At 41.9% G+C, this 25,908-nt stretch overlaps 1 protein-coding gene and 1 long non-coding RNA gene across 11 annotated transcripts in view; one reads left to right on the top strand and one right to left on the bottom strand.

Annotated features, from left to right (window-relative positions):
• Positions 1-1,933: 1,933 nt before the first annotated feature.
• LOC135983536 (uncharacterized) lies at positions 1,934-10,812 on the bottom strand. The gene is made up of 2 exons (XR_010601213.1): positions 10,047-10,812; positions 1,934-8,584 (listed from the first exon to the last, which is right to left on the bottom strand). It is a non-coding gene; the product is annotated as an uncharacterized LOC135983536 (long non-coding RNA).
• Positions 10,813-11,011: 199 nt separating this feature from the next.
• Positions 11,012-25,908, top strand: part of SLC4A4 (solute carrier family 4 member 4) — a 253,723-nt gene continuing 238,826 nt past the window's right edge. For 8 of the 10 annotated variants that reach the window (XR_010601212.1, XM_024108448.3, XM_024108450.3 and 5 more), the window contains exon 1: positions 11,381-11,515. The gene's annotated coding sequence lies outside the window, so the exon portion shown is untranslated. Of the gene's footprint in view, positions 11,146-11,380; positions 11,516-25,908 lie in introns of those variants that run through there. The other 2 variants (XM_042856335.2, XM_065595954.1) reach the window with 1 other exon arrangement.

Raw genomic sequence — 25,908 nt, 5'->3', positions numbered from 1 at the left:
ACCACCTGTCTCCATCTACTTTATGGAAGGATTCCTTGGCCGGGGGGTGGGTGGGTGGGTGGGTGTGTGTGTGTAAAAGGGTGATTTCCCAAATGCTGTTTATTTAGGGTAGCCCATTGGAGGCTTTTTATACAAGATACCAGTGAAGTTGGTGGATTGGCTCTCAACACCACCGGGATCACATGTAGGCTGGACCAGAGTTCAGTGTTTTAGCCAGGGAAGAGCTTTTGGCAACTTCTTGGGAGAGAGACAAGCTCTCCTTAGTTGCTGCACTGTAGTAGCTACTTCACTAATAAAGACTATTATTTATTATTCATACTGTAATTAAGTGGCGACCAGAGGACCAAGTCAGCATCAAGGACTCATTGTACAAGGTGCTGTATAAAATCTTATGAAGGCCTGGTCCCAGCCCCAAAGAGCCACATTCTGTCCGGGATGCTAAGAAGTGTTCTGACCTGAGGAAGAGGCTGAGAGGGAAAGTCAGCATCTTGATGATGATTTGAAAGGAAACTGGGCAAAGGAATAAATCTTCCTGATATACAAACCCACCCATCTATTTAATATGCTGCAGTCTCTCCACCTTGATCATATTGGTAATGTGGGTTTGAATTTGAGAGCAGGCTGAGGTTAAAGTCCTGTTACCTTTCCCCTTCCTGGGACAATGGAGAGTAAGAAAGTACCAAGAACCCCTGTACTGAACTGCTTGCTACATTCATTTGTTATGAGAGGGCAGAGAAAGGAGGCAGCACAGTTTAAAAACCTAAAGATACCTAAGAGAGTTGGCCTGCTCTGTTCTTTTCACTCCTCTCAGGTTTTATTTATTAGCAGCATGGGTATTTGTTTCGGTATCCTGATAGTTGTGGGTGGAGGAAGTGTGTGTTTCAGTGTCCTGTCCTCTGATGCTCTTTGGCATATAAATAAACACCCTTTATTTTAACAAAGACCTATGTTTTTGGCTCGATGACCAAAGCCTGGTTTGGTGCCTCTTCCTCTAGCGCTGCAGCAGGGGGATAAAACGTACAGTATACAAAACTGGTTACTTTATACACTGCTGTAAGTGGACATAGCGCTTTAGCAAGCCTACAAAAAGCCACATTCCTGATTCGCTGTATTTCTGTGTTTCACCTGGCTTTCATTCTAATTCCATGTCCATGTGCCTTTTCCAGTTGATCATTTAACAGGATGGTAGATGATGCAATTATTAATGTGTGGGTAAATTCTCTGGTGCCCCAGGTTGCGTATTGTATGGCACATTCCAGTAGCAGGCTCCAAAGCTGCAGAAGCAGGACTTCAGAAATAGTAATAATAATATTAGAGACAACATGGTGAGGTAGTATCGTTTATTGGACCAACTTTGGTTGGTGAAAGAGACAAGATTTCCAGCTCCACAGAGCTCTTCTAAGCTCCAATAAAAGATATTTGCTCACCACCTTTTCTCTAATATCCTGGGACCAACCTGGCTACAGCTCTGCTAATAATCATATGGCTTCTCTTCACTGAACAGTCTTCTAGCCACAGCACAGTAGGAGGCGTTTTCCCAAGTACCAGTAATAGATAAGGTAAGTTGTTATGCCCCACCTAAATTTTACAACTAGTATTGCCACCATCCCTGCTCTGAAGAGTTTACAAGCTCTTTGCCTTTTTTTCACACTATTAAACTCTGCAAGGAGGTCAAAGCAATTTTTGCACCATTCCACTCTCTCTGGTGCAATGTTTCCAAAAGGTGATTTTAATCTCACTACAGAAGCAACAGGAAAAAGGCTTTATTCTTCCCAACATATAGAATCTGGCAAGCAGATCTTTTATTTAACAAATATAAAGGTATTTGCAAGGATATTTCAGGCCACCAACCAGGCCCACAGGTTACAACATAAACCTAGCAAAGCAGACAACCACTGCGTATTGTAGAGACAAAACCACTGCTAACTTTGAGTTCAAATCCAAGGAACAGGTTTATTTCAGCATAGGGTCAGAATGCCACACTCCAGAGATCAGCCGGGGTATAGCAGGCCAACATTTACACAAGCAAAGGCTTAAGTCTCAGTACACTCCTTTTACACCCACGATGACACCGTATCTTTTATTACTACCCTCTGATTTGTTTAATAATTAATCATATTTATTACCACACATGAGGTAAATTCACCCAATCACTGTTTCACTTCCGTAAGAGTTGTAAAATGTTTGAGGTGATTACTTGCAAGCTCTTACATAGCATATTTCTTGACCTAGAACATATATCCATAAAAATAAATGGGTCTGGTTTAAATCCCCTACAGACAGAAAGTCAAAAAACTCAGACTTATAGATAGGGTGCCTTCCTTAAATCATCTGTTATCCCTAGTTATTGCAGCACATGTAGTAGATGAATATGCTCTGGCTGAAATTTTTTAAAACGTTCAGCGTTGGGAGCCCTGCAGTACTGAAGCATTCACTGAGAGTAAATTACTGAAGAAAATAGTCCTTCACTGGGGCTGCCTGTGTTCTGAATGGATGTGAGTTACACAAACCCATAGTGTGTGAACTTTGCTGCAAGCCATTTTTAAAAGTCAGTTTAGAGAGTATGAAAGGTGCCCAGGATGATAGTGCTACAGACCAAAGTCCTCAATATCAGCACTGAATGGGGTCAACAAGAGTCAGTAGCAATGCCAGCTGTCCCAGACCCTTGTAATAATGGGGCCATACTCCTATCCTGGAAGGACCACCTCTATGTATGAGAGGATAATTTATTCTTCATTTAATTCTTCTGTCTCTTCTGAGATTGCTACCAAGTGGTGTTTGGTGATGTGAATGTTTGTCTGCTAGCAACTGGAATAAGGTCATCAACTCATCTCCCAACATGTTACTGAACAGCCAATAGAGAGTGACTAGTGCCGTGCTCCTGAGACATCTAGTTCACCCCTTTTAAATTATTACTATATTCAAATTTCTTTTATTGATTTGCTTTTCAAAGGAAGCTGAAAACACTAAAACAACATGGATATCCGTCTCTCAAAATTTAAATTAAACAAATGCTTAGATTTTCAAAGGAGACACAGACAGGCAATCCCAAGCCCCATTGAAATTCAATGGGAGTTTGGTGCCTAACTACCTTAGGCTCCTTTGGAAATCCCAACCTTAAATCTTAAATTTAAGTTAAGTTTGCCTGAGTGTGTCCTTTCTAACGTCTTCATAGCTTTCTGAAACTTTCACCTGTTGGGCTAAAAAACCTTTCCAGCCCTAATTTCTATTCAAAGCTGAATTTCTGGAATTCTGAACCAGAGCGGATCAGCTGTTTACGGGTAAAAGGACAATGGGAAAAATATTTTTTCCAATTACCTAAGCCCCCCTCCCTCCCAATGACATTATGTTGAACAGCTCTACAAAATGGTTGTTGTTAGACAGTTCAAATAGGGCCCGGATATAACCCTCAGAGGAGCAATGCTTAGAGCATTCCACTAAAAACTGGTGTCATAGTTATGAGCTTTCATAAATTGCTCTTCAGACATACAAGCAGCACTCTTATTAATAATACCACTAGTATGAACAGCACAATGTTCTGAATTAAGGTTGGGCGACCCATATGTACATTGCTAACTTCAGCTGTATACTGAAAAAATTAATGGAAGGTTGTGGTGAAAGAGCATGTTCCCTGGTGCAGTGACTGTTGGACCCAAAACCCACTGAAATCAATGAGAATCTTTCCATTGACTTCAACGGTCCTTGACTCAGACCCTATATGAGGAGGGGGGCCTCTGTGACCCTGCCTCAGTCAGGCCCTGATTCAGCAAAGCACTTAAGTCTCACTGACTTCAATGGCTCTTAAGCACAATGCTTAAGTACATGCTTTAAGTTAAAGTTATATATACTTAAGTGTTTGGGACTGTGGCCTGAAGGAGTCCTTAACTAACTGAGTGCTCACCCTGCAAGAGACAAGATGTTTGGGTGGAGGGTAGGTTTTAAATTCATTTATTTTTCTTAATTCCTTTAAAAGGCCCTGTTAAAAGAACATTAAAATTGGATGGTAAAAACTTTCAAAAGCCAGAAAATGTCAAGGGTAAGGTTGCACAAATAACCTTAACTCTGTCCTCTTGTTCATAGGTGTCCAATTTCACGATCACACATTATTTCTCACATAATACACTATAATGTCAAAAAGTGTTTCCTACATCCTTGTAGGGCACACCTGTCTGAGTACCCTGACAGAAGCTCTTGCCTTGTTCATCACAGATATTTCATATAAATGACGTTCTTGGGCTCCCTTTCTCTGACAAATACAGAGCCACAGATGATACACATGCGTACCTAAAGTTGCAGACATTTTTAAGGTTCTTATATTTGAAAAATAGCATATTATCATGTAATTAAGCTGTATAGCAGTGATTCTCAACCTTTTAGGTACTGCAGAAAGTGTTTGTTTTTTTTTGTTTTTTTGGGACACATCTCCCGTAAGTTTCAGGCCTTCCCTCCCACCCAACCATACAAATAAGACAGGGTAGTCACTACTCCATGAAACCTGCTTATGTCCCCCATATTGAGGTGTTCTGCTGTATGTAATGTAACTCGTGTATGTGGACTAGCTGCTATTGTTTTGTAAGGATGTGGGGCGTTGCTGCAATGACCAATGGTGGTCCTCCTTTTTAGAAAGTGGGATCCTGGACTGTAGACAACAGTTCAAACACTGCCATGCTGCAGTTTACAACAGGCTCTGGTTATTATAGGACAATGTAATTGTTAAATACAAGCTCTTGTTGATTTAATATGAAGAACACCCTATGTCACTTTGGCATTTCCTGTTTTCTGAGTACTTAACCTTGCAACCTTAATGTTCAATTAAAGTAGCTTTTCTGGCATATGGAACAAGACCAGCCACCAAAGTGGCTGATCTAAATCCTGTATTCTCCATAGTAAGCCCCTCAATTGACATGAATGAAGAGACGGCTCTAGGATATAGGGCTGTCAAAATGCTCCGGGAGCAGTTTCTTCTCAAAATGGCTAACTGTACTTTTGGTTACAAAGTACATCAGCTTATAGCTAAATCTGTATAGTTCCTGCATGTGATTCCACTTTAGCAGAGCAGCATGGGATTTTAGCTCCTTTAAGTATCAGTGCCTTTGAACTCTATGAGGGGCCTGATCTTGTACCACTGAAGTCAATGGGAAATTTGCCATTCACTTCACTGGGAATGGGATCAGGTTTCTTAGTGAGTGTGCAGATGCTCAGAATTAGGCTCTTGAAACCTGGTGCTTACGAAGGGCTTTAACTGCACTTTATATTGAATGGTGTTCACAGCTAGCCAAAATACATTGGACTAGAAGAATACACAGGACCTGCTAATCTAGTTTTGAAAGCAAATAGGTTTAATCACATTACGCCCATAAAAGAACGTTATCTTGGTAGCAGGTTACTAAGAAATACTGTTCTATTTAGACTTCCCTTCAGTAATCGAGGCTGGAGATTAAAGAGAGCACTACATTTCTGGTTCTTGGAGGCTCAAACAAAAGCAGACAGTACAAATATTCCTGAGAAGCTGAAACACATCACATAGGTCCTTCTCAGAGGACGATATTGACCGCAAAGTCTAGGTGCAATGGGAAAAATTCATCTGGAGATTTGTGCACTGGATACAAAGAAATAAAATCCTTTTATCATGTACTGCACCCATAGAAATTAACTGATGTTAAACATCAGATCCTAGAGTCTCTACTCAGGCTAAATTCCCAGTGACTTAAGTAGGAGTTTTGCCTTCGTGAGAAGTGCAATCTTAGGCCTTGGTTCAAACAAGTCACATGCTTAACTTGTATCTCTATTCAGCAAAACACTTAAGCATATGTTGAAGTCAGTGGGACTTAAGCATGTGCTCAAATGCTTTGCTGAATCAAGACCTTAATGTGGTAAAGCATTTGCAAGGAATACTCTAAATGGCAGCTCTAGGAGAAGAGTGTTGGCAGGATTGGCCCCCCAATGAAGAGGGCGCCCGGATATACTGAATGCAACAAAAAAATATTGAGATCAACAAGGAAAATTAATTTTAGGTTAGAATATAAGTGCTGAACTCTCTCATTTATACCAAAATCTGCAAGCATACAACACATCATGCAAATCAGATTGAATTGATTCAGTCTTGTTTCTTCAATCACAAAGTGAGAGCTAATGCTGAACTGGATTATTTTTACATTTTAGCTATAGATTTCTCCATAAATAGGTCACCAATTCAAATTTTCTGTATGTGATGGTAAAGAGACTCTGTCTGTCTGTCTGTCAGTCAGTCAGCTGATTACTTGGTAGGAGAGTTACCTATAGAAAACAGTGTGGCCTACAAGATGGGGCACTGAACTGGCACTTAGGAAACCAGGGTTGTATTCCTTACTCTGCCATTGACCTGCTGTGTGATCTTGGGCAAGTAATTTCACTCTGTGTTTTCTCTCCTGCCTTTTGTCTGTTGAGACGTAAGCTCTTTGGGGCAGGGCCTGTCTCTCACAATGTGTATGCACACTGCCTAGTACAATGGAGCTCCAATCCTGGTTGGAACCTCTAAGAACTATGCAGATATGAAAAATGATGTACAATAATTTAAAATAATCGAAGAAAGCCCCAGTGACAGATGTCATGGCAAATCCAGATTCTTTATCAAATTCCCTACTATATAGGTAACAATGACTGTGCTCTTCTTCTTCTTGGCTCAGGTCTCTGTGTGGCTCTTGAGACAGGGACTTTTGGAAATGATTTTGGGGGGCTTTAGATCATTGAGTAGGGACAGTATTTTAAAAATTGAGTTAATATGGTGCATAATAATGCAAAATCAGTTTTTAGGCTAAATGAATATCTAGGTTTAAAATGATAGTATTTCAAGTTATAATCACTTATGTGGGAAAGAGGAATTGTTTTTGGCAGTTAATTTCTTCCAGTAACAAATCTAAGTAAACAAATCTTCTATGGATGCTCCATGAGGTGCTTTACTTGTGGGTCTGAACGTGATTGAGAAGGAGCATTTGACATCTATGCTGCTTGTTTGAATGGCAAGAAGCTACAGAGCTACTTGGAACAGGTAAAGGAAGTGACTTCTTGTGACTGGGTGCATTAGGCCCGGAGGCCCCCTGTTGGAGGCCTCGCAGTCCTATTGCCCCCAGAAAAGAGCAGTGGAGGTGGGTCCTCCAAGCTGCCTAGAGCGGCTGTGTGGGTCGCAGCCAATCATAAAGAAGCTGCAGGGAAGCAGCCAACCAGGGTCCAGCAGACTCCTATAAAAGGAGCTGCAGGTCCAACATGAGTTCAGTTTGTACTCCTGGCTGGCTGTAGGACTGGACAGAGCAGTTGTTGTCAGGGTCTGGGGGAGCAAGGAAGGTGAAGGTGCAGCTAGCTGCCTGCCTGCCAGGACTTGAGTAAGACAGGGGCCCCAGGGAAGTGGCCCAGGGAAAGGCAGTTAGTTAAAGGGATGTGGCACATGGCTACTACTTAGAGGTCCCTGGGTCTGGACCTGGAGTAGTGGGTGGGCCAGCCCAGGCTCTTCCCCCCCCCTACACTCCTCCAAATAGCCATTGGGGAAGTTTAAACAGGCTAGGGAGTTTAAACAGGCCCAGGGAAGGGCTGTATCTGAACTATTACCCCAGGAAGGGGCCTGAACTGAGACTGTCTCAGCTGAAGAGTTGGGGTTAGTGAACTGAGTTCAAGAGTAGCAGCTTAGCGGGAGAGCTGGGGTCACTGAGGAATCAAGTGAAGGCAAAGAGTCTCCAGGGAGGATGGGACGTTGCTCCATCCCAGAGCAGGAACTTTTGTCAGGTAGCCAGACCCCAACTGAGGGCATCATGAGGGGCCCTGTTGGATGGATTGAGCCAGAGAGGGCTTAACTTCAGAAGTTAGTTTATTAAAAGGGGACACAAAGTTAAAGTTCTATTTGATCTAGATTATAACACCACCCTCATCACCGTAGGATCTGATTACCTTCCCGCAGCGCGTTAAGTGACTCGACTAACCTCTGTCTCTTTTTAGACGGTTTTCTCTCATCTGAGACTGGAGGAATGATGAAGAGGACAGGCAGCACCAAGAAGGGCTGGGAATTCTGCATAAAGGCTGCTGCAGCCTCTCCTTAACCCCACAAATCCTGTGTACCCTCCTGCTACTGACTGCAGTTGCTTTTCTGGTTTTACAGCAGGCCAATCAGTCTCCCCTTATGCAGCATTCATAAGGACTACAGGAGGAGAGCACTGCTCCTGAGCAATTTAGGAGATACACAGGTGAAGAAAGCAGATGCCATGTCATGATCCCAAGCATTGCTGATGGAGCGGGATTTTACGTCACGTGGCAACTTCAGCCTTCTGGTCATCACAATTATGATGTTCTTTCTGCTGCTGGTTTCCTGTTTCCTCATTCTTCTGATGAACCACAGTCTTTACTTAGGGTGACCAGATGTCCCGATTTTATAGAGAAAGTCCAGATATTTGGGGCTTTTTCTTATATAGGCTCCTATTACTCCCTCCCACCACCGTCCCGATTTTTCACACTGTCTGGTCGCCCTATCTTTACTACTGCAGAGTCCTGGAGCTTAGAAGCTGTTGCATGCCTCACTTCACCTCTGCCTGGACAGTAAATCTCAGCAGAAGAACCCCATCTGAGAGAGAGAGAATTTGGGAAGGTTGGTAATCATTTTTATCCTTGCCCCTGTTTCAGTTTGGGAAGACTTCTTTAGCACGACATTAATGTGGACTATGGAACTTTAGTGTGCACCAGCAGGGTCTATGTGGACCAATTAATGTGCAACATATTAGTGCACTTTAGAAATCGCTCCCCTGTAGTAGTCCATGTTACTGCTCTGTGTATATAAGCCCGGGAACGGGGACATCTCCTGCATAGGGAAAGGGGTGAAGTCAACACCATTTCTGGTATTTTCCCAGCATTTATTGGATGTACACCAATTTGATTTTTTTTTGTATTGGGGGTGTTGTATTGGGTGTCTACCTAAAATCAGAAGCCCTACCTATTCTACATGAGGCTTTGCTCACAATGTAGTCAAAGGCTCCTGGTACAGCTAAATGTCTTGTTATTTGTTATCATATTACCATTGCCATGCTAGAAATTAGAGACTGTTTTACCAGCACTTAAGAAATTATTTCCTTTTTCTGACAAATATTATTGTGGACTAACCAATTGGTGATTCTTGCTTTAAACTAAATGATTGTGTTCCTGGGTTTGTTTTTTGGTTGAGATGGTAGGTAGGCTGTGTATTTTCAGTGGCACAGTGGCTGTTAGGACTATTGTACATCCTCTAGTGGATTACAGCCTGTAAGATGAGAACCCTTGAGTCTAGTTCTCTCTTGATACTGGCAGATCTCTGATCATGCTGCTACAGATAACAATCACTTTCTTATAATCACAGCTGAAAACCTTCACCGTTAGAGTTGTGGAATGTTAGCAGTGTCCCTGCAAAAGTTCTTCCCTTTTGGTGGAAAACTGATAAATAGGGTACCTGTGAAAATGATTTTTGCATGTGATGGTAAAAGGAATAGGTATAAAAAAGCCAACCAGCAAGTAAGAATTTATGTAGAGTGCGCTGTTGTCTTACGTCTTTCTGGGAGTGTAATGTGGCAGCCAGCAGCCCATTGTGTTTAAAGAGAAAGGGAGTGGGTGGAATTGGAAATGTAAAATTTTATGATTAGAATTCTCAGATTAGAATAGGATTTATTTTTTTTAAAGGTCATACTTGTTAGGCATCTGAATGGGGGTTTTGTTGATCCAAATGCCTTAGTCAGGTGAAGTAATCTGGGAACTGGATTGTGTCATATACACCTATTTTCCCCAGCATAATGCCAGCATTCACAGCTGCTGAAAGGTGGCCTTTAAAAATAAAAAATGAGCTTTTGGAAAAAAATACATTTCCTTCCACACCTGCATTGTTTGAGGCTATTGAACAAAGCTAAGCATTGCAGTTTGCAATTCTTTGCACTCAAATACTACATCACTGTATTATGAAGGAAACGCTCCTGATATAATTATGCATGGCATGTTGGGGTCAGCAGCCCTGGAGGCTAGACCTTGAACCTCTTTTTGATTTTTTGCTTATCTCAATAACGTACCTTTCACTTGCCTTCCCTGTATCTTGTCATCTTTCACTAAACCACTGCGTGGGTTCCTGAAAACCAAGGTTAAAAAAAACAGCTGTCATTAATCTTAGACTTTTAATTACCATAATTCAAAAATGATGTAAAAAAATTAATTCTGCACCAGTATCCTATACTCTTAATAAAATGCTGCCTGAGGGGGAGTGTTAGCTTCCTATCCGCTCCCCTTTCACCCTGTACAGTCCCTCCTGTAGAGCTCTTTACAACTTTCCAACCAGGATGTGCCAGGCAGGCACTTTGCACCCTCACTACCACCCCACCTTCTCAATAGGGCAGATACCTCCCCAGATTTTTGAGGGGGAGGAGCAGGATGCAGATTTACATTCCCCCTTCCCCCCCCCCGTGTTCTTCTGCAATACTAGCCTGCAGGGTTTCATATTCAGAATTTAATGTAAGGGAAAAATCTGCCTCTGTTATGGGATGTCACACTTTTGTCCAACGTTATAAAATATGAAAGGTGTCAAGAGCCCACAACCCCCCCTTATTGTGACCGCTGTTTAATGGTATCACTTAGTTCCTTTGGCGTGGCTTGTAGGATTGAGTAGCTTTAGACCCCGGGACAGCTGGCCCGTTTCGTTCGTTGTTTCTTTTCTGTAAGCGCTTGAGTTAGCAGGAAACTTTCCATGCGGGATAATCTCCCCCACGGGGGCGGGTGGGCATAAAGCCCCCGCTGTTGTGCAGTGTCTTGGATCCCCCCCTTTCCGCAGGCCAAGACGAGAAGCAGGTCTCTCCCCTCGGTTGTGCAAGGCTGTGGTTGGGTCACTCCACTTGAGCCAGCAAACTGTGTGTGTGACTCTTGTCATCACCGGGCTTAAAGGCAATTGGATGAACTTAAACTGCTCCGACTCCAGCTGGAGGGGCCCCTCCCCGCGGGAGGTCAATGTGTCTCCGTGGGTCGGGGGGAGAAAAAGCCCCAGAGGCGCTTCGGCAAACCGGACCCATCTCCCCCCGGGGGGCTCTTCCCCGGGACGGGAGCAGGCGAAGCCGGGAGAAGTTGCTGCCCGGCCGGCGCGGCGCGGGAGCCGGAGCCGGAGCCGCGGCGAGCGAAGGGAAAGTGAGTGAGCCTGTAACACCAGCAGCCCCGACTCCGCCCCCCGCCCCGCGCCTGCCCGCGGCCCCGTGACGCCGCTCGGCAGCAATGGCACGGGGGCAAGGGGACGGCCCGAGGCTACTCGCGGCTTTAAAACGGGAGCGGGGCGGGTGCTGCCGGCAGTGCACCGCGGCGCTCAGCAGCCCAGCCCGGCTCTCCCCTCTCCCGGCCCCGCCGCCAGCCCGCCCCCGGCCCCGTCCCGGTCCCGCGCGCGGGGGCCGCCGCAGTTCCCGCCTGGGCAGCCGCCCCCCGCCCCGCGCGCCGAGTCCCCCGCCGCGAGCGCGGCCCGCCCAACCGCCACGCTGGAGGAGCGCCGGAGGACCGAGCCCCGGAGGTGAGCGCGGGGCTGGGGCAGGTGGGCTCCGTGCGGAGCCGGGCTGCGGGCGGGGCGGGGCGGCGCTTCCTCCCCTTGGCTCGGGGGTTTCCTGGATCCCGGGGCGAGGTGCCGGAGGTGAGCCGGGTCTGTGCCTGGGGAAAGCGCCCGCCCGGGTACCTGCCCGCCGGCGCTGCTGGGGCTTATCGGGCAGGGACTTGGGGTGTGTGTGTGTGTGTGTGTGTGAGCGGCATGCACCCTGCCCTTGCGTTTTACATGGATCCCCTCACTGCAGCCGGCTCCCCAAAGCAATGAACTACCCACCACGGGCCACCTCCGAGTCCCGGCGAGGCAAAGATCCGACAAAAGGAGAACTTAACACGTGCGTTTTTCAGGCGTTTCATGGCATGCGCTGCATACTGGGCATTTACAGGTTCGACAAGAAGTATAAGTACAGACACTCCTGTGTCCAAGAGAAAATGCCTGTATTGCACAAGCGTGTGTGTGCAAGACTTCGAGTGCAACTGGATAGGTCTGTGTGTGTATACACATGCACACACAACAGACATGTATATTACTTAGGTATACAAATTGTCGCCCAGATCCTGCACCCTGCTGTGCACAGCAGGACCCCAATAGCCATGCAGAAGCCAGTGGGGCTCTCAGAGCGAAAGGATCCATCGGCATGGATCGGTTTGTAGGAACTGAGGCTCTTGTCTGTTGCGTGTGTACAGTTATTTTATATCGCTTTCCACAGTGGTTAAAGTAATTCTTCCATTAGCATTCAATTTGTCCTATATCTGATGAATGCAGAATTTTACTTGCATGAAGAAACCACAGGCTTGCCACTCTGAGAACTGCAAATGCAATCACTCTTTCTGTGGTAAATTTAACTGTAAGTGGCTGTCTTGCGCTGGCGAAGAGTGCTGGATTGGACCTAAAATGGGAAATGCATACCGCTAAGTCTGACTTTTTACACTGGATAAAAAAATAATAATAATCTTTTTCCTCAGTTTAACATCTGTGTAAAAAGTGACATTGGACCTTCCCCCCCCCCCCTTCAAACACTTCTATCTGGTGTTTACCAGTTGATACCTGACAGTATTTAAACAGATATTATTTGGAAACTTTTGATAAATCAGTAAAGCTTACTAATTAAACTGTCAGCAAGAACCATTTCAAGGAGATCATATTTCCTTAAACAGTCTTCAAATCTCATCTGGCATTTTGCTGAATGGGAATATTCCACTTCCATAAACAAGCTGAAGGTGTCAGTTTTGCAACAAAAAAACTTCAAAAACAGACTCCAAAGAGAGACTGCTGAACTAGAATTAATATGCAAATTAGACACAATTAACTTAGGTCTAAACAGACTGGGAATGGTTGGGTCATTACACTAATTGAATTTTTTTCCCCCCATGTTAAGTTCTCCTCACACCTTCTATGGGTCATCTCGGTTATTACTTCAAAGTTTTTTCTTCTGCTGTTAGCACATCTCAATTGATTGGCCTCTTACAATTGGTATGCGTACTTCCACCTTTTCATGTTCTCTGTATGTATAAATATCTTCTGTCTGTGTGTTCCACTCTATGCATCTGAAGAAGTGAGCTGTAGCCCACGAAAGCTTATGCTGAGATAAATTTGTTAGTCTCTAAGGTGCCACAAGCACTCCTGTTCTTTTTGAGGATACAGACTAACACGGCTGCTACTTTGAAAGCTGAGAAATGTTTCTTGTCCAATCTTCTTGCTCCTTTCTTTCTTGAACTTCCTGCTAACAATTCTAGTCCTCAAGTGTTCCTCTCTCAAGTAAAGAACAGACATGGAAATGAATGTTAAATCATCCTTTTGTTCTCATAATCTTGTTTTCTGCTGCAACATTAAGCATTATTCTATGTTTCCTTTGTTAGGAGGGCATTCTTTTAGCACCTGTATTCAAAAATTTTTTATAGTATTTGATAATGTCCGTAGAGCTTCATGGCAACTTTCTGTTTAAAAAAATATGGAACATATCAGGCTTGATGCTGCAAGGAAGGTACTTAGCACCCCTGAAATTGACAAGCACATTCAGCTTCCACTGAAGTCAGGGAGCTCAACATCTCCAGAGGATTGTGTCCTTAAGCCTGATATTGCAGACACTTATGAACTGAGTAACTTTATTCATAGACATAGTTCCATTAACTTGGAGGGGATGTCTCCTGTGAGTAGAGTTACTCATGTGCCTAGGTATTTGCAGTGACCCTAAGGCACAATGGTAGTAGCTTCACTGGATTTGTGTTAAGACATATTCCACGGAGTACAGACTCTTAGAAATAAGAGACTGACATGTACAGTTTGCTTTGTATCTAAAAACTACTTCACACTTACAACATGCTTACTACTTAGGCATAACTGGAACAATTAAGTCCTATTTTTCCCATAGTTAAAGTTGGCTTGAAGAATTTAGCAAAATGTTAAAGAGCCAAACATTTTGTGTGGGAGCAGAATTTGCTACTTGCTAACATGCAATCTCATGCAAATCTATCCAGTTCTTATTTTGTTTGGAAACCAGAAGTTATCTGCATATAAAAGAGGTAAGAGTCTCCATACTAGCAATAGCTTAGTTGTAATTACCTCTAGTTCCCATTCAGATGCAGAATCTTAAATGGAATTTTGTTTGTATATATTTTACATTGCAGATTAAGGGACTTGTTAATTTGCAGTGGTCTGTCTCTTTCAATATCTTACACGTGTTTCAGTGCAGAAGTAAGTGCAGTGTCTTTCAAAGTGACTTTTGTGGTTTTGTTGTGGAATCACAGAAATGAAAAGACTCAGTTTCATTTCCAGGTTTTTGCTGACATTAAATTGTAAGGATATGGCTCTAGGTGTTTGTGAATGGCAGTACAACCCCGAGATTCAAGTGGTGCCTTGTTTGTTGTTCCTTCTATTTTTTTTTCCAGACTGAAAACATGAAACAGTAACAGATTTTGTTTTTGTTTTCAAAGGAAAACAATCTTCCCCCCCCCTTCCCGATTTCCACCACCTTCATTGTGTGTGAATTTCCACTCTCTAAAAGAGTTGGTAGAGATGACTGCCTGATGTGTTGTTGGGATTATAAGCTGAAAATGTGGTGCAAGGAGAGCATAGGCGCGTGTTGCTTTTATTTGTTTTTTTCCAAGGGGTGATGCAGTAAACATCCTGACTTGTTAGTTTTGTATCATCTGGAGGGTATTTTAAGTAATTGGATTTTAAAAGAAATACTGTAGGGGAACCTTCAAAATACATGCTGATAATCTTACCGTCTGTCCATGTATGGCAAATACTAAAACTGCTGATACCTTGCACTGACAACTAAGGAGGAGATTTATGCACAAAGTGCATATTCAAGGAAAACATCTCTTAAGAATTGAAAATGTGTTCATTTGTGAATCATGTTGTTCTCTGATTTGCCAGCTTCTCAATGAGGGCGCTATACTCAAGTATGAGAAGTTTCTTTCCGTGAAAGCAGGTTAAGTTTTCATCTCAAGGGGTCCCTTGTTGCAATAAGAAGTTGAAGATTCATTAATATGACATGTTTTTTGTTGATTTTATGAATGGAAAACTGTTTTTTTAAGAATAAAAAGACAGACATTCTTCTATTTCAGGAAAAAAGTTACATCAGGCAGCTATTCTTAATAGGTAAATCTTCGTCTAAATGACTTTTATTTTACTACTTGCCTGTTTGTCTACAAAAGAAATATTTTGTATTTACTATGACTTGCTGGACTTGCTATTTTCTCAGGAAGCTGGCATTAATAAGAGTATATGCATCTGTACTCACTTTCATTAATTATCTCTGCAGTTTTTTATGTGCCATTCAGTTAGTGCAGATTGATGCTCTTTTGACCGAATCTTAAGCCTTTTTGTCACAATTGCATAGGTAAAAGGATTTGTAATTATCAGGCAAACGAAGTCAGTTGTGTTGAACTACAGCATGCACTTTGCCCATCTGTTGCAGTTTTGGATGTGACCAGGGATAGGAGGGAAGAAATGATGTAAACTCCCCTCCATTTTGGCGTTTGGGTTATGTTCTCCTCTGAGGATACTTTATTGAAAATTAGTAGCCCTGATGCCTTTTCTATGGCCCCATTCCTTCCAGTCTGTCACTGTGCACCACAGATTATGGTGACTTAATTATAACAGATGGCTAGATCCTTGCCCTGCTCTGGTGGCCTGGCTTTGAGGTATTTTCTTTGTATATTAACTTCAGAATCTGGACTCTTGCAGCCTGATTCAGTGTTCCTGTAATTGCCAGGATCAGGTCCATCTTATTATTCTGTGTCAAGAGCAGTCATCAGTTGCTGTGTGGCTTAAAATTTGTGCAGAAAACTTGAAAAGTATGACTTTAAAATCCCACAAAACCATGGAACTTTAGATTTAAGATTGATAGAAGTAGAATGTCTGGATTATCTCATGTCACTATACTAATCTTCGTGGTTTTGGATACAAAAGTGTGATGGGGGACCAGCTCTATCTCAGCTATTTTAAAAAAAATACACACCCTTCTGTAATAAAGAAAATTGGGGTGGGGAGAAGAGAAATCCCTCTCTTAAACTTGTCCTATTCCTGTGTGGCTTGATAACAAAATAGAGATCTGCACCATTGGTGTAAAGATTGAGTGAAATCCTGGCCCTATTGAAGTCAATGGGACTTTTGTCATTGGCTTCAGTGAGACCAGGTTTTCGCCCTGAACCTTCCTCTGATCTATCCTTTGTCTAATCTGTATTTGCTTTCGATTTCAATTTCCTTGGGACAGGGGCATTCCTTCTTGCGTTAGCACAGTGCTGAGTCTGCTGATAGCACTTGGTTTAATAATAAAAAGCTGTTAGTGTGTTGTGTAAATAAGAAGTTAGAGCTTTGTAACTATTCAGATGAATCTGTACTGTGCTCTTTCCTCTTAAGTATTTGCTAACATATAAATATGTATCTTGGACTCTTTAGAACTTATTTACTCAGTATTGTATGATGGCTTCAAAGGAAGAATCATGGTCTATCAGGTCAAGGCTAGTATACAGACTTTTTAGTTCAAAGATGCATCTGTTGGGTCAGTGTAGATGCTGAGAACGCACTGTAAATTCATATAGGTAAATTGCTGCATGTGAACACTAAGTGTTCATTTTTAAAAACCAAATACCTTGGTTACTCTATTGTAAAATAATAAAATTATTGTTGTTTTGAAAGGCTTTAGGGATTATTATTTAATTTTTTAGTTATACATGGGCATCATACCTAACTGGGTTTTTTCCCTTCAACCGGTGAATTTTATTATTTGCAAAAGTCAGTGGCTAAGAAGTGCACTGTACCTTGTATCCTATTTATCTGGACCATGCATCTAAATATTGACTTAAAATATCTCAGCAATTCCAGTACTGGCTGCGGCTCATCTCCGCATAGGCTACCAATTGTATTGGAGGTTCCCAAACTGGACCACTGGTGTCCTGCTAAGAGTTAACTGACCACATAGTGAGGGCTATTCCTCCTTGTTTCCAGCTGCTACGCAGCACTGAAAGACAGCTAAAAATACCTTAAATACTCCTCATATTAATATTTCTTGTAAGTAATTGTTATAGTTGCCCCAATGAGGTGTTTACCAAGATGGTGGATGGTAGTCTGCGCAATTCTTAATGAAAGAAGAGGTGTCTGAGAGTGGCCCTGATTCAGATCTCATGTTTTAGACTTCAGTACCATTCTAAGATTCTTACCATTATAAGTAAGATGAGAATCAGGCCCCTAGTGTCTGTTAAAATGTGGTCCATACTGTGGAGAAAATCTGAGACCTCCTGAATTATATCTAATTGTGGGCCTGATCCTGCCAGGGACTTCAGGGGAAGAAGGAATAGGTTCTGTTTTCTAATTTTTCTGGTGAGAAAACAATTCATTAAAGAACTAGCTAAATTGAGAATCCTTTTTCATTTTGGGTTCAAACAAAATGTGAACCCCAAATTCCAGAAGCACCTGGCATTAGCATTAATTTGGCAGAGTGAGGGAGAGAAGTCAGGGGGAAGGAAAAAAAAAACATAGGAGAGTGCTACTTCTGCAGTATTGGCCTCTCTCCCTGGGGTGTAGGGCAAACTCTGCTTCAGTTTCTTCCCTCCCTCCACCCCAGGAGATAATGTCGTAGAAGTTCTCAGCGGGGGCTTTCCTCATACAGTGGGAGATCTGGCCATAAACCTCAAAAGCGTTTGCATAGCACCATGTACACCTATGGCAATTAATACGTAATGTGTGAGATTATGCTTGAAAGATGACACTGTTTTAAAACATTTTCAATATGTCTTAACAATCAAACCATGTTATGTATTTTGATTAACTTCTCTATAAAAGCAGAAAACATCCTTCTATGCTTTCAGGATGTATTTGTTTGTCTTCCATTCAGCTGCATTTGGTGCACCTGGCTAGCTACGCTGCAGACAAATGTAAAGTTTACACTTCAAACTCCTGCACAGATTCCTGGGACCTACATAGTCTCATAGTCCAAAGGACAGTGGTCTAACACTCACTATAGGCCTGACCCAAACGCCACTGAAGCCAATAAGGGACTGTCCATTAACTTCAGTGGGTTTTGGATCAGGCCTTAAACTAGCTCTTTCTTTCTTTCTTTTTTTTCTTTTGTAACTTTATTTTGTAATTCAGTGGACGACAGGGGATGGATCACTTGATTGCCTGTTCTGTTCATTCCTTCTAAAGCACCTGGCATTGGCCTCTGTTGGAAGACAGGATACTGGGCTGGATGGACCATTAGTCTGACTCCGTATGGCTACTCTTATGACTTAGAGTTAGGAACAAATCAAAGATTGCTATGCTTATTTCACTTATGATTGCAGGCATATGCAGCTATGAGATAAGATACTTGTTATTTCAGTCCCAAAATATTAACAAAAAAATGTTTAGAAGTGTGAGCAGGTTCAGATTTCTACTTTGTTACAATTTAAAATGTTTGTCAAACTCAGGAGCATCTCATACTTTAAGTAATTCTTAATTGTCCTGATATCAAAAAATCCTAATCCATGAATATCACATCTGGATGATGGATTGTGACTCCTGGAAATACAGACTTAAGACTGTGGATTACTAAAATCCCTTTACTTCTACCATTTATCATAATTATAATAATTTTCATTCAATTCTAATATAATTGTTGCCTTAATTAAAATGTTCTAATTCAAAATATTCTGAGATTTAAAATGTTATCTTGAAGCTTTATAATAATGCCCTGCTTCCCGAAAACAAACTGACTAACTTGAGGTACAGTCTACAACTCTTTTTGTGTGTGATTAATTCTTTATTGAGTTTCATAAAGAAACAGACAATGAAAAATACAGAAAGGTAAATGATTTACAGCTTGTATAAGTTTTCAAATACTGCATGCTTCATGGGATCTCCAGTAAAATTATGGAATGATGCAATTTTATAACTTTTCAAAGCTGCAAGAGCAGACAATACAAAACCAGACAATACTACATAGATATAACCTGTTAGGGTGAAGGTAACAGTAATAAAATGGGAGAAGACCTATATGAAGAGGGTACTGGATGGAAGAGGAGGTGTTCGGAGGAATAGAGGCCTGGCATTCTTTGAGCCAGCTCAACTTTTCTATCCAAATGTACCTAGAAACAGGGTCCGAATTTCTTCAGATTCATATAATTGCTATCTACTGCAATGACTATTCATTCTTTGGTTGCTAACTAAGGCAGGTCTGCATGCCACTCTCTATTCTCGGCATAAACCCGCTCTTCCCTTTTTGTAAAATCATGTACTTGTTGATCATTGCAGCCCTCAAGAACCCAAGTCTTTGTGGTGGAGTTAAACCCAGTTTAGCGGGTCAGCCCGTGGAATTTAATTGCCCTTTCGGGTTCTGGTAAGGAAAATTGAGTGGTTTCTGATCCAGCCATAAGCTATGATACAAATTACATTTCATTATAAATCAGTGCAGCTCCTCTAGTTTCCGTTATCTTTTTTTTGCTTTATTTAAGGACCACCTTTCCCGTTTAGCCTAAGTTGGACTCCATAGTTGGGGACAGTTTGAAAACTGCACTATGTCACTTTTACATCAGAGCTCCTTCCTGCAAATCTAGGACTTTGATATTTACCTTACCTAAATGGTGAGTGACTTAGGTGGAAAACTCAACAGAGGGTCCCGTGGCACCTTTAAGATTAACAGAAGTATTGGGAGCATAAGCTTTCGTGGGTAAGAACCTCACTTCTTCAGATGCAAGACATGTGGAAAACTGTGCTTATAAATATGGAGTCCACTGTCTGAAATATGGCTCTGGGTGTACAGTGCAGAGTATAACTTTTTATCGGTTACAGGTTATTGCTACTAATCTGATTGATTAACTAATCTAACTAAAATTTGACATGCATCCACTGACGTTCAGCCCCCACCGCCTGTACCAGAGTTTGACATTTTTCTGCATGTTAGCACAGTGAGCCAGTATTAAGTCATAAATCCTATTCGGTTTGTATGTGCAACTGATTTGGATGGCTTTTTCCATGGTTTTTGATCCTTGTATTCTGCGCCTCTGGTTTAAGTCACTACTGATTCTTGAAGAAAATGGCAAATAGATTATTTTGGAAGATACCGATAACGTTATACGTTTCTGTGTAACCTTTAGGCAAAAGAAATAGAGCTGAGCCCTAACTAGTATATTTTCAATAACATGTCTAGCTTTTGATTGTTTCTCATTGTAGATGCAGCAATAGAATTTAAATACCCTAAATAAGGTCATTTTTACCATTAGTGTATTTTAGTTTTTATCCTCTCTGGAGTTTCCTGATCTCAGTGTTTCTAATCTTAGTATTTAACCTTGATCAGAAGGTTTCGGTTAACTGCTTTTTATTATACCTGAAGCTATAAAACTAACACTTCAGCTACATTGTTAAACCCTTATATCGAAAGCCAAGCATTCTGGGTCGGTCACTGAGGTTGCTAAATATAATTGGTCTCTGTGTGTAGGTTGGAGTTGTGTAATGCTTGCTTAACAGCCAAGTGACAAGTAGTGTTTCAATATATTGAATCACCTCTCGGTGCACTGGGATTAGGTAAAACCCATGTGTGCTAAATGTGAATTCATAAGAATATGTGTTGAAATAGAAATTTCACACACAAATTTCACTTAAGCCCCATGGTACGCAGATGTTTTTGTAACCACAATGCTGTGAATTTTGCTTGTTATACAATTAAACTGACACAAGTTCCATTTCGGACAACTGCTGTCCTCAGCTGTGACCGCTATCACCACTCTAGAACAGTAGCACTGTCATACTGACCATTCTCGCGAATTGTCTGTTTCTAGCCAGAAACAATAATAGCAGGAAACAAAGATATGTAGTCATTCTCTCCAATACTTAATGAAATCATTCATTTGAAAGTCTTAATGGCACAAACATAGTGTCCCGAGAACGGGATTATATGTATTATGCAACATCTCATGATCTATATGGGTGATGGTGTGTGACTATATCCTGGATGAATTGTGAATGATGTGATCCACAGTAGCAATTCCTCCCAGATACCATCAAATGAACAGTAGAATGTTCTTGATACAGGGACTCCAAACAAATCAGGGGAATGGAATTTTCACACAGTAAGCACTTGTATAAACCAATTTATAATGTTGGGAAAGTCAAGGAAGTATAGCAGTCAAATTGGCTGAATGTGCTAAAGTGCTTTATTCATAATGCTGAAATACAACAGGCTCAGTTTTGCCACCCTTACTTATCCTAATTGGGACTACTCACATAGGCCCCAATCCAGCAAAGTGTTTTAAGCATCAGCTTAATTTTAAGCATGTAACCCTGTTTGGATTGGGAAGGAATTTTCCCCCAGGTCAGATTTGCAGATACCCTGGGCGTCTCCCCCAAACCCGTTGCAGCTTAGGGCATGGGTCTCTTGCTGGTTTGGACTAGAGTACATGGTGGATTCTCTGTAACTTGAGGTGTTTAAATCATGATTTGAGACTTCAGTAACTCAGCCAGTGGCTATGGGTCTATTACAGGAGTGGGTGGGTGAGGTTCTATGGCCTGTGGCGTGCAGGAGGTCAGACTGGATGATCATGGTGGGCCCTTCTGGCCTTAATGTCTATGTGTCTGCTGCTGATTTCAGTGGGACTGCTCTTGCTCAAAGCTAAGCCTGGGTTGAAATGCTTTTCTGGATTCAAGCCTATGTGAACCAGCCCCATTGAAATGAATGTATGAAATGCATGGCAAGGTAATTGAATAAGGGTGGCAGAATTGGACCCTTAGTAGGCATAAAAACTTTTCTCTTGACCAACATTTAGACCCTGTTATAAATTGCCTGTTTTCTGGGGTTGAAATTCCCCTCAATGCTGATGGCCTGGCCTGCACATGGTCCTGTGTGACACACAAACGCTTAATCAGGGGGTTAATTGTGGTGTGAAAGGTGTATGGGGCCTTATGCAGTGAATTTCACTTTGAAGACCTATTAGATGGCATCAGTAGTAATAGGAAAATATTTAGTTATTAGCGAGATTTTAAGTTAAAGTGCTTTCACTTTATTTATCTAATACATTAGTGACACATCATCAAAGCAAGTATGAAAGGGGAAAATTAATCTTGTTTCAAGACCAGTAGGCTAATTGCAGAAATACAGTATTGAGATGAATTGGGGAGTCTGTCTGTGCACCACTTCGGAATTGTGGATAATTTTATGAAACTGTGTTGCGGAAAGCCTATATGTATGTGGATTCGCCATCAGACAGCAGAGTTGTCATGTCTCTGTCAGGCCAGAGACAATGGTGAGTGGTCAGCGCTCAATAGTCATCTATTCAAGTAGAAAAACCTTGGGGCAAACAGTTTGCTCTAGCTGGGAGAAGACATTTTCTCCTCTTGTCTGAAAGGAGTGGGATGTGAGAGCAGTGGAAAATTACCGAAAGCCTGAAGAAAAGAAGCAGGTGACCCCCAGCAGAAGTCTATAAAGTAGTTCACAGGGGAAACTGGAGAGAAAGAGACATCTTAAGATAAGAGAGGCTGCTGCAGGGGCAGGATGGGGGTGGGGAGGGGCAGAAGATCTGGTGACCTTCCAGACAGAACAGTCATGATTTCCCCCATGGACTCTCAAGTGATGGGTGAGCTAATGACGGACATTGTGTTTTAGGATGTTTTATTTTGTACTTTGCATGATTAAGTATAAATGAGCATAAAGGTGTTAGACTGGGGTGGGTGGATGGACTGCCTCACAATGGCTGTGGGTCCCTGACAGAGTTAACCTGTATCCAGAAGCTTTGCACCTTTGGGGTGGACTTCTGGGAGATGGGTGTGTTTAAGTTCTGGAGAGTCTGAAGGGTCAGTGCTGCACCCGGAGGTGCTAGGCAGCTGGCCAATGGGTTCCAACACTTGGGATGGGGGTTTGCCAAACAGCAGGACTGCTTGCTGAGCGTGTGGCTAGGGAGCTGACACTGGGGCAGTGGCTAGCCTCTGTTCGGGTGCCAGGAGCTTGAAACACCCAGGAGCACAGGGGCTTTGATTCTCCTCACAGCAGTCCTCATGCATGTCCAGGAAAGGGCACACTAGGATCTGTGACTTTGCTCTGCATAAAGATTTCCCTATAGCTGTACACATGTTTTTTTGTTTAGAGAGGTTAAAAATTAGTATTGGCCACCTCCCTTCCCTACTCTTGTCTGAATATTAACAGTGATCAATATGAAATATAAGTTATGATTGTTGGACTCGTCTGATTTATGGAGGCAAGGACAATCTGATTCAAACAACACATCAGTCTTCCAAGTCATGGAAAACATTTTCAGAGCTTCTGTGGCCTTTGCTGGACAGTGTATTTTATATTTAGCCTTAGACTCATAGAAGATTAGGGTTGGAAGAGACCTCAGAAGGTCATCTAGTCAAACCCCCTGCTTAAAGCAGGACCAACCCTAACTAAAAACATCCCAGCCAGGGCTTTGTCAAGCTGGGCCTTAAAAACCTCTAAGGATGGAGATTCCATCACCTCCCTAGGTAACCCATTCCAATGCTTCACCACGCTCCTAGTGAAAAAGTTTTTCCTAATATCCAACCTAGACCTTTCCCACTGCAACTTGCCCACAGAGATGGATTATGACACCTTTTTGAGGAGAAGCTGTGTTCCGGTGCTATCTCTCATTTCAGTCGAGTGATTTCATTTAGTGTGGTAGGAGAAAAGTCTTGTTTTTTGATTTTTGATGTGGAAATATACTTCCTTTTAGTTAATGCAATACTCTGATTCTCTCTCTCTCTCTCCTTTTTCAGTTTAATGTGGATAGCTAGCAAAACTGGAAAGGATTAACATAAAAAGTGATGAAAAACATTTTAATCTGAAAACTGATCCATTGGGAAGGATAGATTGCTTTTTAAAATCATGCATTACACAGATTAAAACATACCCTTTTTTAGAGAAACTTAGTTTTGAATCCAAAGTGAAGGAAGAGAAAAGCCTAATGAGATCAGGTTAATTACTTGTGTGTCTCAGAAATGTGATTTTAAAAAAATCGTAAAATGTTAAGTGGGAGAAGGGGGAAAGCACCACTTTGAAAGTCAGTTTCATAAAAATATAACAAAATGGTTACTTCAGAGAATGATCCATAGCACATTGACTCCACTGGGCTTTGAATTGGGCCCTTGATGCTCTCTGATCCTGCATCACAGACAGTCCAGTTTGATTTATATACAGCTCTAGTAAAGCCATACCCTGAAAATACACTTTTATGTGCAATACACATAAATTAATAGGCACATAACTTTGAATATCATTTAACATTTTAAAATGGGAACAGCATACTAGATTCTTGAACAAAATCATAGGCCCTTAGGCATCATTGCAAAACAAAGCCTTTTTGTTCTTTAAATTTTGCTTGGGTCACCACCACCTCTCCATCAAAAGTTCAGTGGTTCAAGATTAATTTTGGTTCAAGATACAGAATCAGAAAAACCGCTCTGTGGAAATCCTAGCCTATATCTTGTAATATCTTCTCCAGAGACTGAATAAAGAGAGGTCTTGTTTGTAGCTTTTACAAGTAAGTTAGGGGAACTCAGAGTCCATGCTATTCACTGAAGATTAACTGTACATCATACTTTTTATTAAAAAGCAGTGCAATACCAACTCTTGCACATCACGCTCAAAATGTATACACTAGTGAGCATCCTGAGTTCTGTGTGGTCCTCAGGTAATGGTGAGATATGTGGGTCTCTGGGGTTGGTAGACTTCTGTACAAGTAAAACCAGTTGTCTTACACTGTTTTTGCTTTTTCACATTTGCAAATGTCTTCTGTTAACCAGGACAAGGGATTTAGTATTTTCTTGGGGCCGGATCCTGTGAGGTGACGAGCACCTTCAACTTAGCAGAGGCTGCTTAACATCTTCCAGGAGATGCTCAGCACCTTTCAGGATCAGAACTTGGCTTTGAAAATTCCAGTAATAGATTTGAAGTCTTGAGCTGTGGTATCAATCCAGCTTTTCTGGCTCTACTCCAAGGATAATCATTCCATTTAGTCAAGCAGTACAAATGCAAGATAATGGGTACAGATAACCAGGATTTAATATTATATTAGAGTATTTTCCTTTTACCTTTAAACAGCTGTATTCCGATTAGATGTTCCTTATAAAGCAGTTCATTGTTAATAGGTGTCTCCCAGAAACTGGTATATAGTGTTACAAAGCTCAGCTGGAGCATAGTTGGCTATAATCTGGCAACAAATTTCAGGGCGTTACCTGCAACTGGCATTTTAAGATGCATATGTCTCCGCCAAAGTCACCTGTTGGTAATTTTTGCCTCTCTTGATATTTTCAAAAGCACGAAATTAGGCATCCAAATGCCATTGACGTCCAGTTGGAGTGGGGAACAAAGTTCTCATTTGTCCCTTGCAAAATCTCCCCCCCTCTATTCTTAAAGTAGATTCCAAGGGAAAGATGGCCAGTTGAAATTTGTGGGAATGAACTTCTGGGTGCCCAATATTTAGATATCTGTGGCTAGTGGTATAAAAGATTTTATTGTTATGAGATTGGGATGATCCGATTAATTATTTGTGTGGCAAGACCATGAGCAAGTTATGCCAGTTCATGCCAATTAAGTGCTGATCACACACTTCTGACTGCATGACCTGCCCCCAACCCACTAACCCATTTTCTTGGTAGTTACTGTAACATTCCAAACACAACTGCTTCAGAGAGTTGCCACTTTCTTTGTAATCAACATGCCAGGGAAATATTTCCCTGGCTCTCTAAGGATAGAAATGGAAGCATCATTTCGCACCATCATGTGTTCTGTATATGCCATATGGATTATAGAAAATAATATTTCATAATTTTTTTAGAACTGTGGTTCTCAGACTTGAAGACCTATTTTGTCACATCTTAAAACTCAAAAGTACTTGGCCCGGCCACCTTTACAATTTTAATCAGTGTTGTTATAG

The sequence above is a fragment of the Chrysemys picta genome, chromosome 5, assembly GCF_011386835.1.
Source record: "Chrysemys picta bellii isolate R12L10 chromosome 5, ASM1138683v2, whole genome shotgun sequence".
NCBI classification, from domain to species: Eukaryota; Metazoa; Chordata; order Testudines; family Emydidae; genus Chrysemys; species Chrysemys picta.
Note: the sequence above shows the minus strand (reverse complement) of the source record. Positions and strands in the feature narration are given on the sequence as shown.